This window comes from Pseudophryne corroboree, chromosome 3 (assembly GCF_028390025.1).
Source record: "Pseudophryne corroboree isolate aPseCor3 chromosome 3, aPseCor3.hap2, whole genome shotgun sequence".
Lineage (NCBI taxonomy): Eukaryota > Metazoa > Chordata > Amphibia > Anura > Myobatrachidae > Pseudophryne > Pseudophryne corroboree.
The window spans coordinates 314,800,016-314,811,977 of NC_086446.1; positions in this window are offsets into that span (position 1 = coordinate 314,800,016).

An 11,962-nucleotide genomic window follows, 5' to 3' on the forward strand; every position below is an offset into this window, starting at 1 on the left:
CTAGGCTGGTACCTAGATTGCCTTTTGGGAAATCCGGGCTTGTGCTGTCCTACTAAATTCAATCACTCAGAGAATGGCAGGATTTTAGAACTACTATGTGATGTTCCTTCTTAGCCAGTAATAAATGAACTAAACTATAGAAGAGCCCAGTGCTGGACTACCTCATGCCCCTCCACTCTCCTAACATCTCTACACAGCAGTGTGCATATGTTTCTGGTACGCACAACATTGAAGAGGCGCTAATTCATCTCATAATTGTCATGGAATTTTGACAAGGTGGGTTATTCAGGTTTGTTAGCAAACCAAAAAAAGTAAGCAATTGGGCAAAACCATGTTGTATTGCAAGTGGAGTGATTTAGATTTGGGTGGGTTACATTGTTTTTGTGCAGGGTAAATGCTGGCTGCTTCATTCCTACACTGCACTGTACATGTTACATCTGCCCCACCTGCAGTGCAACATGGTTTTCCCCAATTACTTACATTTTTGGTTTGCTAACTGGGCCAGTTGGGAGTGTGTCGGATTATGGTTTGTGGGGGCCTGGGCAACAGATGCATTAAAAACTGTAGTGCCCTCAGGTCACATTATGCCAGACAGAAACTCCAGTTCACATATGTCACAGTGAATTTCTAATTATTTCTAACAAACGTTTAAATGCCAGCGTTAATATATGAACTGTGGACGCAAGGCGCATCTTATTACCATATACGATAAAAGTGCGCTGAACATTGCAGACACTATGTCCCTTAAGAGAAAGCAAGCAGTCGCACACATTGTAAGCTGAGGTCCAACGCTCAGATATATATTTGATATTAAAAGGGGTATGCATACAATATAACATATGTACAGTATATCATTAGGTGTAACATGTATATATATATGGTTACAGAGTTACAATTACACAAGAAGCAGTTAGTTACATAAGAATCAGTTACAGCCAGCATACTTCACCCTGTTGCTCAGTGCACAGTCGTCTCCATCTCTCTCCCCCTCAGCAAGCAACTAACTAACTATGGGGGACATTTACTAAGCAGTGGTAAGAGCGGAGACGTGAGCCAGTGGAGAAGTTGCCCATGGCAACCAATCAGCACTGAAGTAACATCTATAATATGTATACTATAAAATGATACAGAGCTGCTGACTGGTTGATGGGGCAATTTCTCCACTGGCTCACTTCTCCGCTCTTATCACTGCTTAGTAAATGTCCCCCTATATCTTAGAAAAACTGCCTATATCAAACCAGTGGGAGTTAACAGTCTGTTGATTTCGGTCTCCTTCCATTGGTCCAGAGGCCAGACCTCTCAAGAACTCAACGGCTCATAGGTCAGTGTGGGGGCTTTTGTCCTATGTTGCTGGCACATGCTGTGAAGCTAGTTTTAAGTCTTCAGGAAGTCCTTTGTATTCATATACTTGGTCACAACTAATTGTTGCAATGCGCTACAATCTACCCATAGCTATCAAATTACTCCACACATTCTCCTGATCATTTTGACACTAAGCATGATATATTTAACTTGTTCCGTTTTAATAATACATATATATCTGATGTTACACTATATTATATAAATACATTATAATGTCTGGTGCTTGACATGTTTTGTCTATGTGTAATTAATGTGTTGTATGAAATATGTGTTGAATGTATCTTTGTGGCTTGTCTGTGTGGATGCGTATGCTACCGTATATCCTGTGCACGCTACGTGTATGCGCACGAACAGAGACCTCTCTGTTTGGAGTTTGTATTTGCGTGTATGTAATATTTTTGACTTTGACACCCCTCACACAAAGGGGGGTATCCAATTAGATGAGATAAAACATCAGGTACGGAAAATGACAGTTTTTCACACTTTTTACTGGTGTTTCACCAATATTTTTTTTACAGGCTATCCAATTAGATCGCCCGTAGAAAAATAGCTTTCCTCCCAAAAACACACAGGTTTAGTGAAACCTGTGTGTTTTAGTGACAAACAGTCCCATTTTCATATGAAAACGGGGCTACTTCAAGGTATTTGATTTTGCCTGCCTCAGGCAGGTGAAACAAAATCCCCGATAAGCTACGCCTCACGCCAGCTTGTCAGGGCTAATTGGATAGCCCCCGATGCATTAATTATTAATAGTATACCGTCCTAAGAATGCAGAAACCCTAGTTTACATACTGTATGCCACAGTGCCCCGCCATGCCTTGCTTCATGACTACCCCAACCTCCGTGTTTTTAATTCAGCGCTGTCTGTACCTATCATACCAGAATAAATAGTTGCAAAAAGTGCTTCAGTACTTGTAGAGTTTTTCAGGTAATGTCTGACCTTGCAGTAGGGAAAAAGCTCTGAAATCTTGAAAAGCTGCTTTCTCTCACTGTTCAGTGAAAAACTCCTGGATGAAAAAAGAAGTACAGGAGACAGGAAACTAGAACATTTTGGCATAGAGATTTGTGCTGCAGCAGTTGGAGAAGCAGATTGTAACAGTTGCACTATAATAAAAACCTAACATTTAACTTCAAATAACAGTGTCCTGAATTGTTTGCTTCTAACAGAATACAGTATGTACCCAGCACAAGAGTGAAATTCCAAAACTTTAGAAAAATAACTGTAAATTGTATTTTAGTTAGGTTCACAGTAGCCCACCTGACAAACCAAAAGTACTGAAAAGGTTAAATAATAAGAGTTATGGTAGACTTACCATAATTAACTCTTTTTCTTCAAATTCCATGGGATCCACAGGGATGACATCAGGGTATAGGTGGATGGATAGTATAGGCACCAAACAGTTAAGCTTTTGATCCCCCAGAATGCTCTGGTCCTTTTCCCCTATACCCCCAGTCTAGGCGATCCAGTTTCATACCTCCCAACTTTGTCCTGTGTGGAGAAGGGGGCATGGCCTACGAAAAGGGGGTGTAGCTTCGCAAGAGGACCCACGATCGCGAGCCACGCCCCCCGTTTTCATCACTGAGGCATGCCCAGCGCTCTGTGAGCCGCTGGCATGCCCCCTCTCCCTCCAGTGAATAGACGCTGTGCGCATGCGCACAGCGTCTATTCACCTCTGCTCTGCTAAGCAGGGCAGCGAGAGACAGAGCCTCCCAACTGCTCCCCCCCACCGCGGGACACTGCGGCCCGCAAGTGGGACAGCGGGACAGTCCCCAAAAAACGGGACTGTCCCCCAAAAATTGGGACAGTTGGGAGGTATGCAGTTTTACATACAAGCCCAAGGCAGGAGCAGAAGAATGGTACACACAAGAAACACACTCCCATACAACAGAGAAGGGAACCATTGACCATAGGCGTCAGAACGGGGAAGTGGGGGGGGGGCAAGGGTGCAGCATACCCCCACCCCCAAACGAGATGGAGGTGCAGGCGCGGGTTAGGGGGATCCCCATGGGTGACTCCTCCTGTAAAATCAATGTGCTGCCGCTGCCTGCTATGCCCCATGTCCTCCTAGTTGGCTCTTCACTGATGCATTACTGGGAGGGAGGCGTGGCCATGCTGAGCCTGCTGGGACATCCCCACTTCCTCCCAGTAATGCATCAGTGAAGTGCCGGCTAGGAGGACATGGGGCATAGCAGGCAGCACATTGATTTTACAGCAGGAGTCGCCGCTCACCCGCAGTGGTGGGGTGGGGAGGTTTGGGGGGAGCGTCAAAATGTAATTTTTACCACATCCCCCCAACCTCAAAATATTCCAGCGCCCCTGCCAGTGACCAAGAGGAAAAACCCATAGAAGCCAGGTGCATCGGGGTGGGTGCCCTGTGGATCTCATGGACTTCAAAGAATAAGAGTTAACTATGGTACCATAACTCTTATTTGATTATTCAGGGTCCATGGACATCCACAGGGATGACATTGGGGATGTCCTAAAGCAGTTTCTTAAGGGAGGGGACACCCAAAGGAAGCATCCTGAGAGGCAAAGGTATCAGAGGCATATAACCTAAGAAAGGTGTGGACAGAAGACTGCTTTGTACAGTTGATTAGCAGACGCGCCACAATGGACTGCCTACAGAGGACCCACAGAGCGAGTAGAATGGGCAGAGACTGTAATTGGTACAGGATGGTAAGCCTGCGTGAAAGCCTGTGAGATAGTCATGCGAAGCCATCTGGCCAGAGTCTGCTTGTTAGCTGTCTCCGCCCTGCTTATGGAATCCATATAGGGTAAAGGGGGTCATTCAGATCTGATCGTTAGGCAGCGATTTTTCCTGTCCTGCGTTCAGATAGTCGCCGCTTACAGGGGGAGTGTATTTTCGCTGTGCAGGTGTGCGATTGCATGTTATAGAGCTGCAGAAACTGATTTTGTGCAGTCTCTGCGCAGCCCAGGACTTACACAGCAGCTACGATCACATCAGGCTTTTCAGGACCGGATTTGACGTCAGACACTCTCCCTGAAAAACGCTTGATCCCGCCTGCGTTTTTCTGGACACTCCCTTAAAACGGTCAGTTGCCACCCACAAACGGCCTTTTCCTGTCAATCTCCTTGTGAACGCCTGTGCGAATGGATCCTTCGCACAATCCCATCACTGACCAGCGTTGCGGTGTATACGCATGCGCAGTTCGGATCTAATCACCCGCTGTGTGAAAACGCACTGCAGCAATAGAATTACCCCCAAAGAGGGAATCTGTTTTCCTGAAAGAGCTAGCACATTACACGAAAATCCGAAGAGCATGGACAACATCCAATGAGGCTTCCCCCAGTGAGAGGTCCGGAGACTGGAAGGCCGGCACCTTGGGGAGGTAGCTGGCTCAGGACCAGAGAACAGCCCTGTTTGGGTGTAAGGGGGAGTGACAGGAGAGCTCCCTTAAATCCGATACCCTTCAGGTCCAGGCAATGGTCTGAAGAAACAGTGTTTTCACCGTCAGCCGTTTGAGGTCCACTCAGTAAAGAGTTTCAAATGGGGTCTTCTGTAGAGCCTGTAGAACTAAAGACAAATCTTATGGAGCCACTGGAGGGACAAAGGGAGGTTGAATGCGAAGGACTCCCTGAAGGAATCTTCGAAAATCAGGTAGTGGAGCAATCATTCACTGGAATCAGATGGAGAGAGCAAAGCCATGCACTTTTGAGCCATGCACTTTCGGGGATGCCAGGTGGCAGCCGAGGCAAGCACCCTGGAAACCCCAAAAAACCAGAGGGTCATAGTTTATTGCAGCACACCAATGGAAGTAAGCGCGCAAAACTCAGTAATATATACATGCTGAGGCAGGCTTCCGTGCTCTGAGCATCATTTGAATCACAAAGTAGGAGAGACCTTTGGATTTTAGCACGGATGACTCAAGAGCCATGCCATCAAAGACAGACAAGCTAGGTCCAGGTGCAAACAGGGACCTTTAGACAACAGGTCTGGTCACAGAGGAAGTGGAAAGGGAGTGTCTGTGGAGAGACTCTGTAGATTGGTGAACCAAAGGCACCTGGGCCAGGCCGGTGCTATCAACAGGACAGTGTCTCCTTCTTGTATGAATCTGCAAAGAACCCTGGAAGTAGTGAGACCGGAGGGAAGAGGTACGCCAGACTGAAGGCCCAATTCACTGCCAGAGAGTCCACGAAGGCTGATTCAGGATCTCTTGTCCTGGACCCGTACATGGGAACTTTGTGGTTGTGTCAGGAGACCATGAGGTCCACGTCCGGTAGGCCCCATTTGTCCATCAGAGTTTGGACGATGTCTAAGTGTAGAGCACACTCTCCTGCCTGGACATTGTGACAGTTGAGGAAGCAGGAATGGCCATCAGTGGGCTGTCCATTGATGGTTGCCATCGATGCACTATCGGCGATAGCTATCAATGGTACTTAAACCATACTTAAACCAACCACCAATGGTTTGCACCACTCGATGGCCACTGCTGACAGGTTCTGTCCGCAGGCCAATCAATAATGGGGGTGGGGTTTAATGGGCCACTGGGGAGAGGGGCTAAACTTCGTACCCGGAGGAAGAAAAAAAAAGTATTCAGTTCCACTCAGCAATCAATGGCAGAGAATCATTGGCTCTCTATCACCGAAGGCAAAACGATCGACCACCATTAGCTAGCCATTGATGTTTGACAACTATCAATGATTGATGGCCATCCCTATGAGGAAGTATACTTCCCAGTTGAGGATCCCTGGGATGAACACTGCCAAGATGGCTGGAAGATGATGTCCGACTCGACAGAGAATGTGCACCACTTCCTGCATCACCAACTGTGGCCGGAGAGACCCCAGCCCACGTGAACAATGGGCGCTGCAGCACTGAAGGGGTTAACCCCTAGTGCCTGGCGCCATGTTGCGGACAATAGGCGCTTGGCGTCACTGTTAAATGTACTTACTGCGCTGGGCGCAGACTGTTTAAAAATATGTTTAATGATGTGTCTTAACATGTCATATGTAGTGCTCTGTGCACAATTGCAGGAATGCATGTTTAAATGTATTTATATTTAAGATGTGGTCACCTGTATTTTAAAGGAAAAATGCACTTACTATAGATGTCTGAATAATCATCTCCTGTCAGTAGGAAGTGGCACGCTAATGGCCCTGTCCTAGCAGAGAGGTGTGAATGACAAAACCTTTTGATGTGTAAGTTCCTTAGAGAGGGATGTTACTGACGGGGGATCTCCTTATCCCATATGTAAAGTAGTTCTGGGCTTGGAACCTGTTTCATGTAATGATTTAATTGATATACGAACCCTGAATGGCAGATGCAGGAAGGAAGACTGTTTGATGTGTTGTATAGCCTTTCCTGTTGTAATCCCAAACACTGGGTTTGCCTGAAGATGTGAATGACCAGAAACATTTGTATTTTGAAGCTATGTGATAAATTTATCAATAGTGAATGTTAATCTGATACCAAACGTTGTCTGGGTGACAGGAAGGAGGATATTGTTTTATTGCACTTATCTCCTTTTGAAATGTAATTTATTTATTTATTGGTATTTTGTAAAATATCCTGATTGGATAGAAAGGGCTCAGGTAGGACATGACACCCTGTTGTACTGTGTGGAAAATTGACATAAAAAGGAGGCCTGCGTGCCTCCAGATTGTATTTGTACCATCTTTATTCTGCTGGAACATCTTGCTGTATGCTGTTGCCCCTAGCAATAGGGAAGAGTCTTTTTTAAGGCTATTATTGAGCAAATAAACATCATCTGCCTCAAGAAGACCGCGTTATTTTGTGACCTACAGGGTTATGCCAAACATAGCCCCGTCCTCCGGCTGTCCAGGGAAGTACCCCAACGTCTCCAAGTTCCGCCTTCCGCCAGCTACCGGTAGAGGACTAGTGGGGATTCGTCAATACCACACAGGTGTGGTAAGGCAGTGTGTTGGCACATACAGAGCAGAACCGTGGTTCCAAACGCCACGGCAGGTTAGGAGTTTGGTGGTGGCAGCATAAACCCGCCCACAGCGCAGTGGGTAGAGTCAGTAACTGGCGGTTACTGATGGTAAGTGGGAATCCCCTATGTGGTCAGGTCCCATGTGACCTAACCTTCCATTCTGTGCACAGGGGGCGGGACGCGAAAGCGGTGAGTGCTTTCGTACGGAACCGTCCTGTCACACCAACTAACTGCAAGTGTCCCACTGATGATTAAGATAGGCCACTGCAGTGGTGTTGTCGGACTGGACTTGGACAGGCCTGCCCTGCAGAATGTTCCAAGCCAGAGTGATGGCTCTGTAGACAGCTCGAACTTACAGGACTGTCACGACCTGATCCCTGGTGGTCTCGGCTGGAGAGCTGAGAGGAGGAGATACTGGTTGTGAAGGCAGCAGCAGATGAGGAGGACATATGTAGGACTTCTTCATGCACTGGCTAACCCGGGATGTTGACGAGACCTGACAAGAGGCGCGGAGTCTAACCCACTGATGGTTTTCACCAGTGACCCCCCTCCCCAGGGGACCTGTGCTTTGCGGCACCCAGCAAGCAGGTTGCGGCCACTTGGTTAGGTATCCGGTAGTCTGAGGAAGAAGTACAACAGATGATAACAGAAATTAGTTGATGCTGGAGATCTTTGAAGATCACCGATAGCATTTGGTACTGAAAGCGCTTGAAAACAATTTACGTTTATTTGATGTTGGTGATCACTGGTGATAGTCGATGGCACACAATACTGGAAACATACAGAAGGATCGATGTTTAACTGATGGTGAGCAACACTAGAGATAGCTGATAGCACACAACACTGGAAACACGTGGAAGGACTTGAGATACACTGGTAAATACTTAGAGCACTGGAGAGCGCTGAGAAACACTGGGAATAGAGGGGGTCATTCTGAGTTGATCGTAGCTGTGCTAAATGTAGCACAGCTACGATCAGGAACACAGACATGTGGGGGGACGCCCAGCACAGTGCTAGCCTGCCCTGCATGTCAGTCCCTGCCCCGTCGCTGAAGTACAAAAGCATCGCACAGCGGCGATGCTTTTGTACTTCAGGAGTAGCTCCCAGCCAGCGCAGCTTTTGCGTGCTGGCCGGGAGCTACTCGTCGCTGCCCGGCTCGCAGCGGCTGCGTGTGACCTCAAGCAGCCGCTGCGGCCTGCCCCCAGCACTGTCTGGCTACGCCTGCATTGGCCGGACCACACCCACAAAACGGCGGCCAAACGCCGCCTTGCTGCCCTCCTGCCAATCAGCAGAGGCTATCGCTAGGCAATGACAGCCATCGGCTGTCAGCCATGCGCCTGCGCACTGCGGAGCTGGCGCATGCGCAGTTCTGACCTGAATGCTGCGCTGTGAAGAACTGCAGCAAGCGTTCAGGTCAGAATGACCCCCATAGAGTAGCACTGGGGATCCAAATAAGGACGCAGCACAGAGACTGAGAACAGCTAACAGGAACATGCAGTCACTGAAAGAAGACGTTGTTCTGGCCACATCCTGTTCCGGGGGACCTGCTTTATATCTTTAAGTAGGCTGCCATTGGAGGAAAGAGTCAGCTGAGGATTACCAGCACTCCTATTGGTAAACAATCCGGTCAGCTCACCAGGTAACATGGCTGCACCCAGGTCAAGTTTTGGAGGGAACTCTGGACTAGGCCCAAACACTAGGAAACAGACATTGTGGAGGACAACACTGAGACGGCGGCAGATGCTGGGACACAAAGAACAAAGAAACTAGATGCTAGATGTAATAGGGTGAGTTTTTTAGGTGTCTAAAAAATCATACCAAATCGCACGTTTGTAATTTGTGATTTTTTACTAAAAACTGCAAATGTAATAGGGTGCTAATGTTAAGGTTAAAACGGAATTCGCATACAATTATTTGCAGTTTTTAGTAAAGGAAACGTGATTTTTAGTAATAAAAACATGAGGATTTTAGGTCATATTTTTATTACTAAGAAGCATTCACAGATCAGTGAGATCCGTGCATGCTTCTGCATACCTCCCAACATTTCATCTTTATAAAGAGGGCCACACGCGCGGCGAAGCCGCGCACGCTCCTGAAAAAGGGGCATGGCCTAAGGAAAGGGGGTGTGGCTCCAAGGAGGACCCGCGATCGCGAGCCACCCGTTTTCGTCACTGAGGGGGCATGCCCAGTGCTCTGTGAGCCACTGGCATGCCCCCTCTCTCTCAGACTTCAGTGAATAGACGCTGTGCGCATGCAAGCAGGGCAGCGAGAGACAGAGCCTCCCAACTGCCCCCACCGCGGGACACAGCTGCCCGCGGGTGGGACAGCGGGACAGTCCCCAAAAAACGGGACTGTCCCGCAAAAATCGGGACAGTTGGAAGGTATGCTTCTGTCTGTATAAAATATATTTAAAGAAAAACTATGTGTAGGTCCCACCCAAGAGCATAACCAGCCTCAGGCTCTTTCAGCCGGTCCTGGTTGCAAAAATACAGGGAAAAAATTGATTGGGGGTTCCCCGTATTTTAACAACCAGCACCGTACTCTTGGACCGGTCCTGGTTCCAAAAAATAAAGGGGACAGAAGAAGTAGGGGTCCTCCGTATTTTTGAAACCAGCACCGGGCTCCACTAGCCAGGGATGTGATGCCGAAGCCGGAGGAAACTTTAATATAGGTCCCTGCAGCCAAAGCATCACTCCCCCCAACTGGTCATCCCTGGCTGGGGTTTCCTGTGGAGTGGGGACCCCTTAAATCAAGGGGTCCCCCCTCCAGGCACCCAAGGGCCAGGGGTGAAACCCGATGCTGTCCCCCCCATCCCTGTGTAGTGGATGCTAATGGGCCCGCTGGTACTTGTAGTTCCACATCAAAAGAAATACCCAAATAAAAACACAACACACACACCGTGAAAGTACAAGTTTATTTACACATACATGCACACTTACACACTCACACATACTTACCTAGTGTCCCACAGGGCCCATTGTTCCCCTTGTCCAGTAGAATCCATTGGGGTACCTGTAAAAAAGCATCCCAATATACTCACCGATAATCCAGTGAAGATTGGTCCTTTTCTTTCCATGTAGGCATCCATGGGTTAAAAAAAACAAATTGCAAAAAACGCGGTCCACGCCACTAAAGGTGTTCCATGTTTACACATGTAACCACTTTCCCCGAATTCCGGGACCCCCCATGACTGCTGTCACTAGAGGATCCGGCAGCCAATCAGGGAGCGCCACATCATAGTGTTCTCCTGATTGGCTGTGCGCTCCTGGCCTGTCAATCAGGTCCTCCATTATAGTCAATGGTGGGAAAATTGCAGTCTGCAGCTAACCGCGAGGTTAACTGAGGTCACCCACAAAAGTGATGGGGGGAACTTCCTCAGGCTTCAAAGGAACCCCGGTCAGGGGTGAATAGTTGGGGGGAGTGATGTTTTGGCCTCAGGGACCTATATAAAAGTGTCCTCCAGCTGCGGCATCACCTCCCTGGCTAGTGGAGCTCGGTGCTGGTTTCAAAAATACGGGGGACCTCTACTTCTGTTGTCCCCCATATTTTTGGAACCAGTACCAGTCCACTAGTTCGGTGCTGGTTGTTTAAATACGGGGAAACCCAGTCAATTTTTTCCATGTATGTTTGCAACCAGGACCGGCTCAAAGAGCCCCAGGCTAGTTATGCTATTTGGGGGACCTGCACATCGTTTTTTATTTTTATTTTAACACTTTCTTTACTTTTACAGACAGAAGCATGCACGGATCTCACTGATCTGTGCATGCTTCTCTAAAGATCGCCAGTCTAAACCTGGTCTATTATTCTGGCGATGTTTGATAAGGTTTTGTGTGCAAAGTGAAAAAAATGGCATCCTATTACATTTGCAATTTTCAATGGGAAAACATCTGGATGCGATTTTTCACCTGCGATTTTTGGTATATGTTCAAAACTTGCGATTTTTAACAAAATTGCAAGCTATTACATTTGCGATTTTCGGAAATTTGAGGTAAAATTGTATGGTTTCCAAAATCACACCCTATTACATTTAGCCTGAGATGTTGGATCATGCTGATTACTCACACAGAGGAATTCTTACACAGGTGGCTTAATCAGGAGTAAGTACACAGACTGCAGTTTGTAACCAAATACATGCTGTAGCTTGGAAGCTGTAGTCTGCATGGCGAAATCCTGAAACCCCTGCAGAAAAGGAAGTAAGGCACAAAGAACACTTAGCCATCCTTGCCTACCTGACCCTCTCCATGAGGGAGAAAATGCTCTATTCCTGGATTTTCCTGGTAATGTATGATTGCCATCACCTGTGGTGAAACACCTTTCTTATCAATTAACTAGCTCACCACAGGTGATGGCAATCATACATTACCAGGAAAGTCCAGGAACAGAGCATTTTCTCCCTCATGGGGGTATATTTACTAAGATTTGTAATGTTCAGAATTTGGTTGAAGTTTAAACACGACTGACATCGGTAGTGTTAATTTGCAACTTTTTTTTTTTTTACGACTCATTTACTAAGCTTTCGTATTTTGTGTTTTCGTATTTTTCGATGTCGATGTCATTCGTATATTTTTATATGTGAACGCGGCCGAATCTTGTATTTGCGGTCGTATTTTGGTGGTTTTCTTACGGATTCGTAAATTATTTTTTCACGGCAGTGTTTTTGTCCCTTCCCGGCCGCGTTATTTTC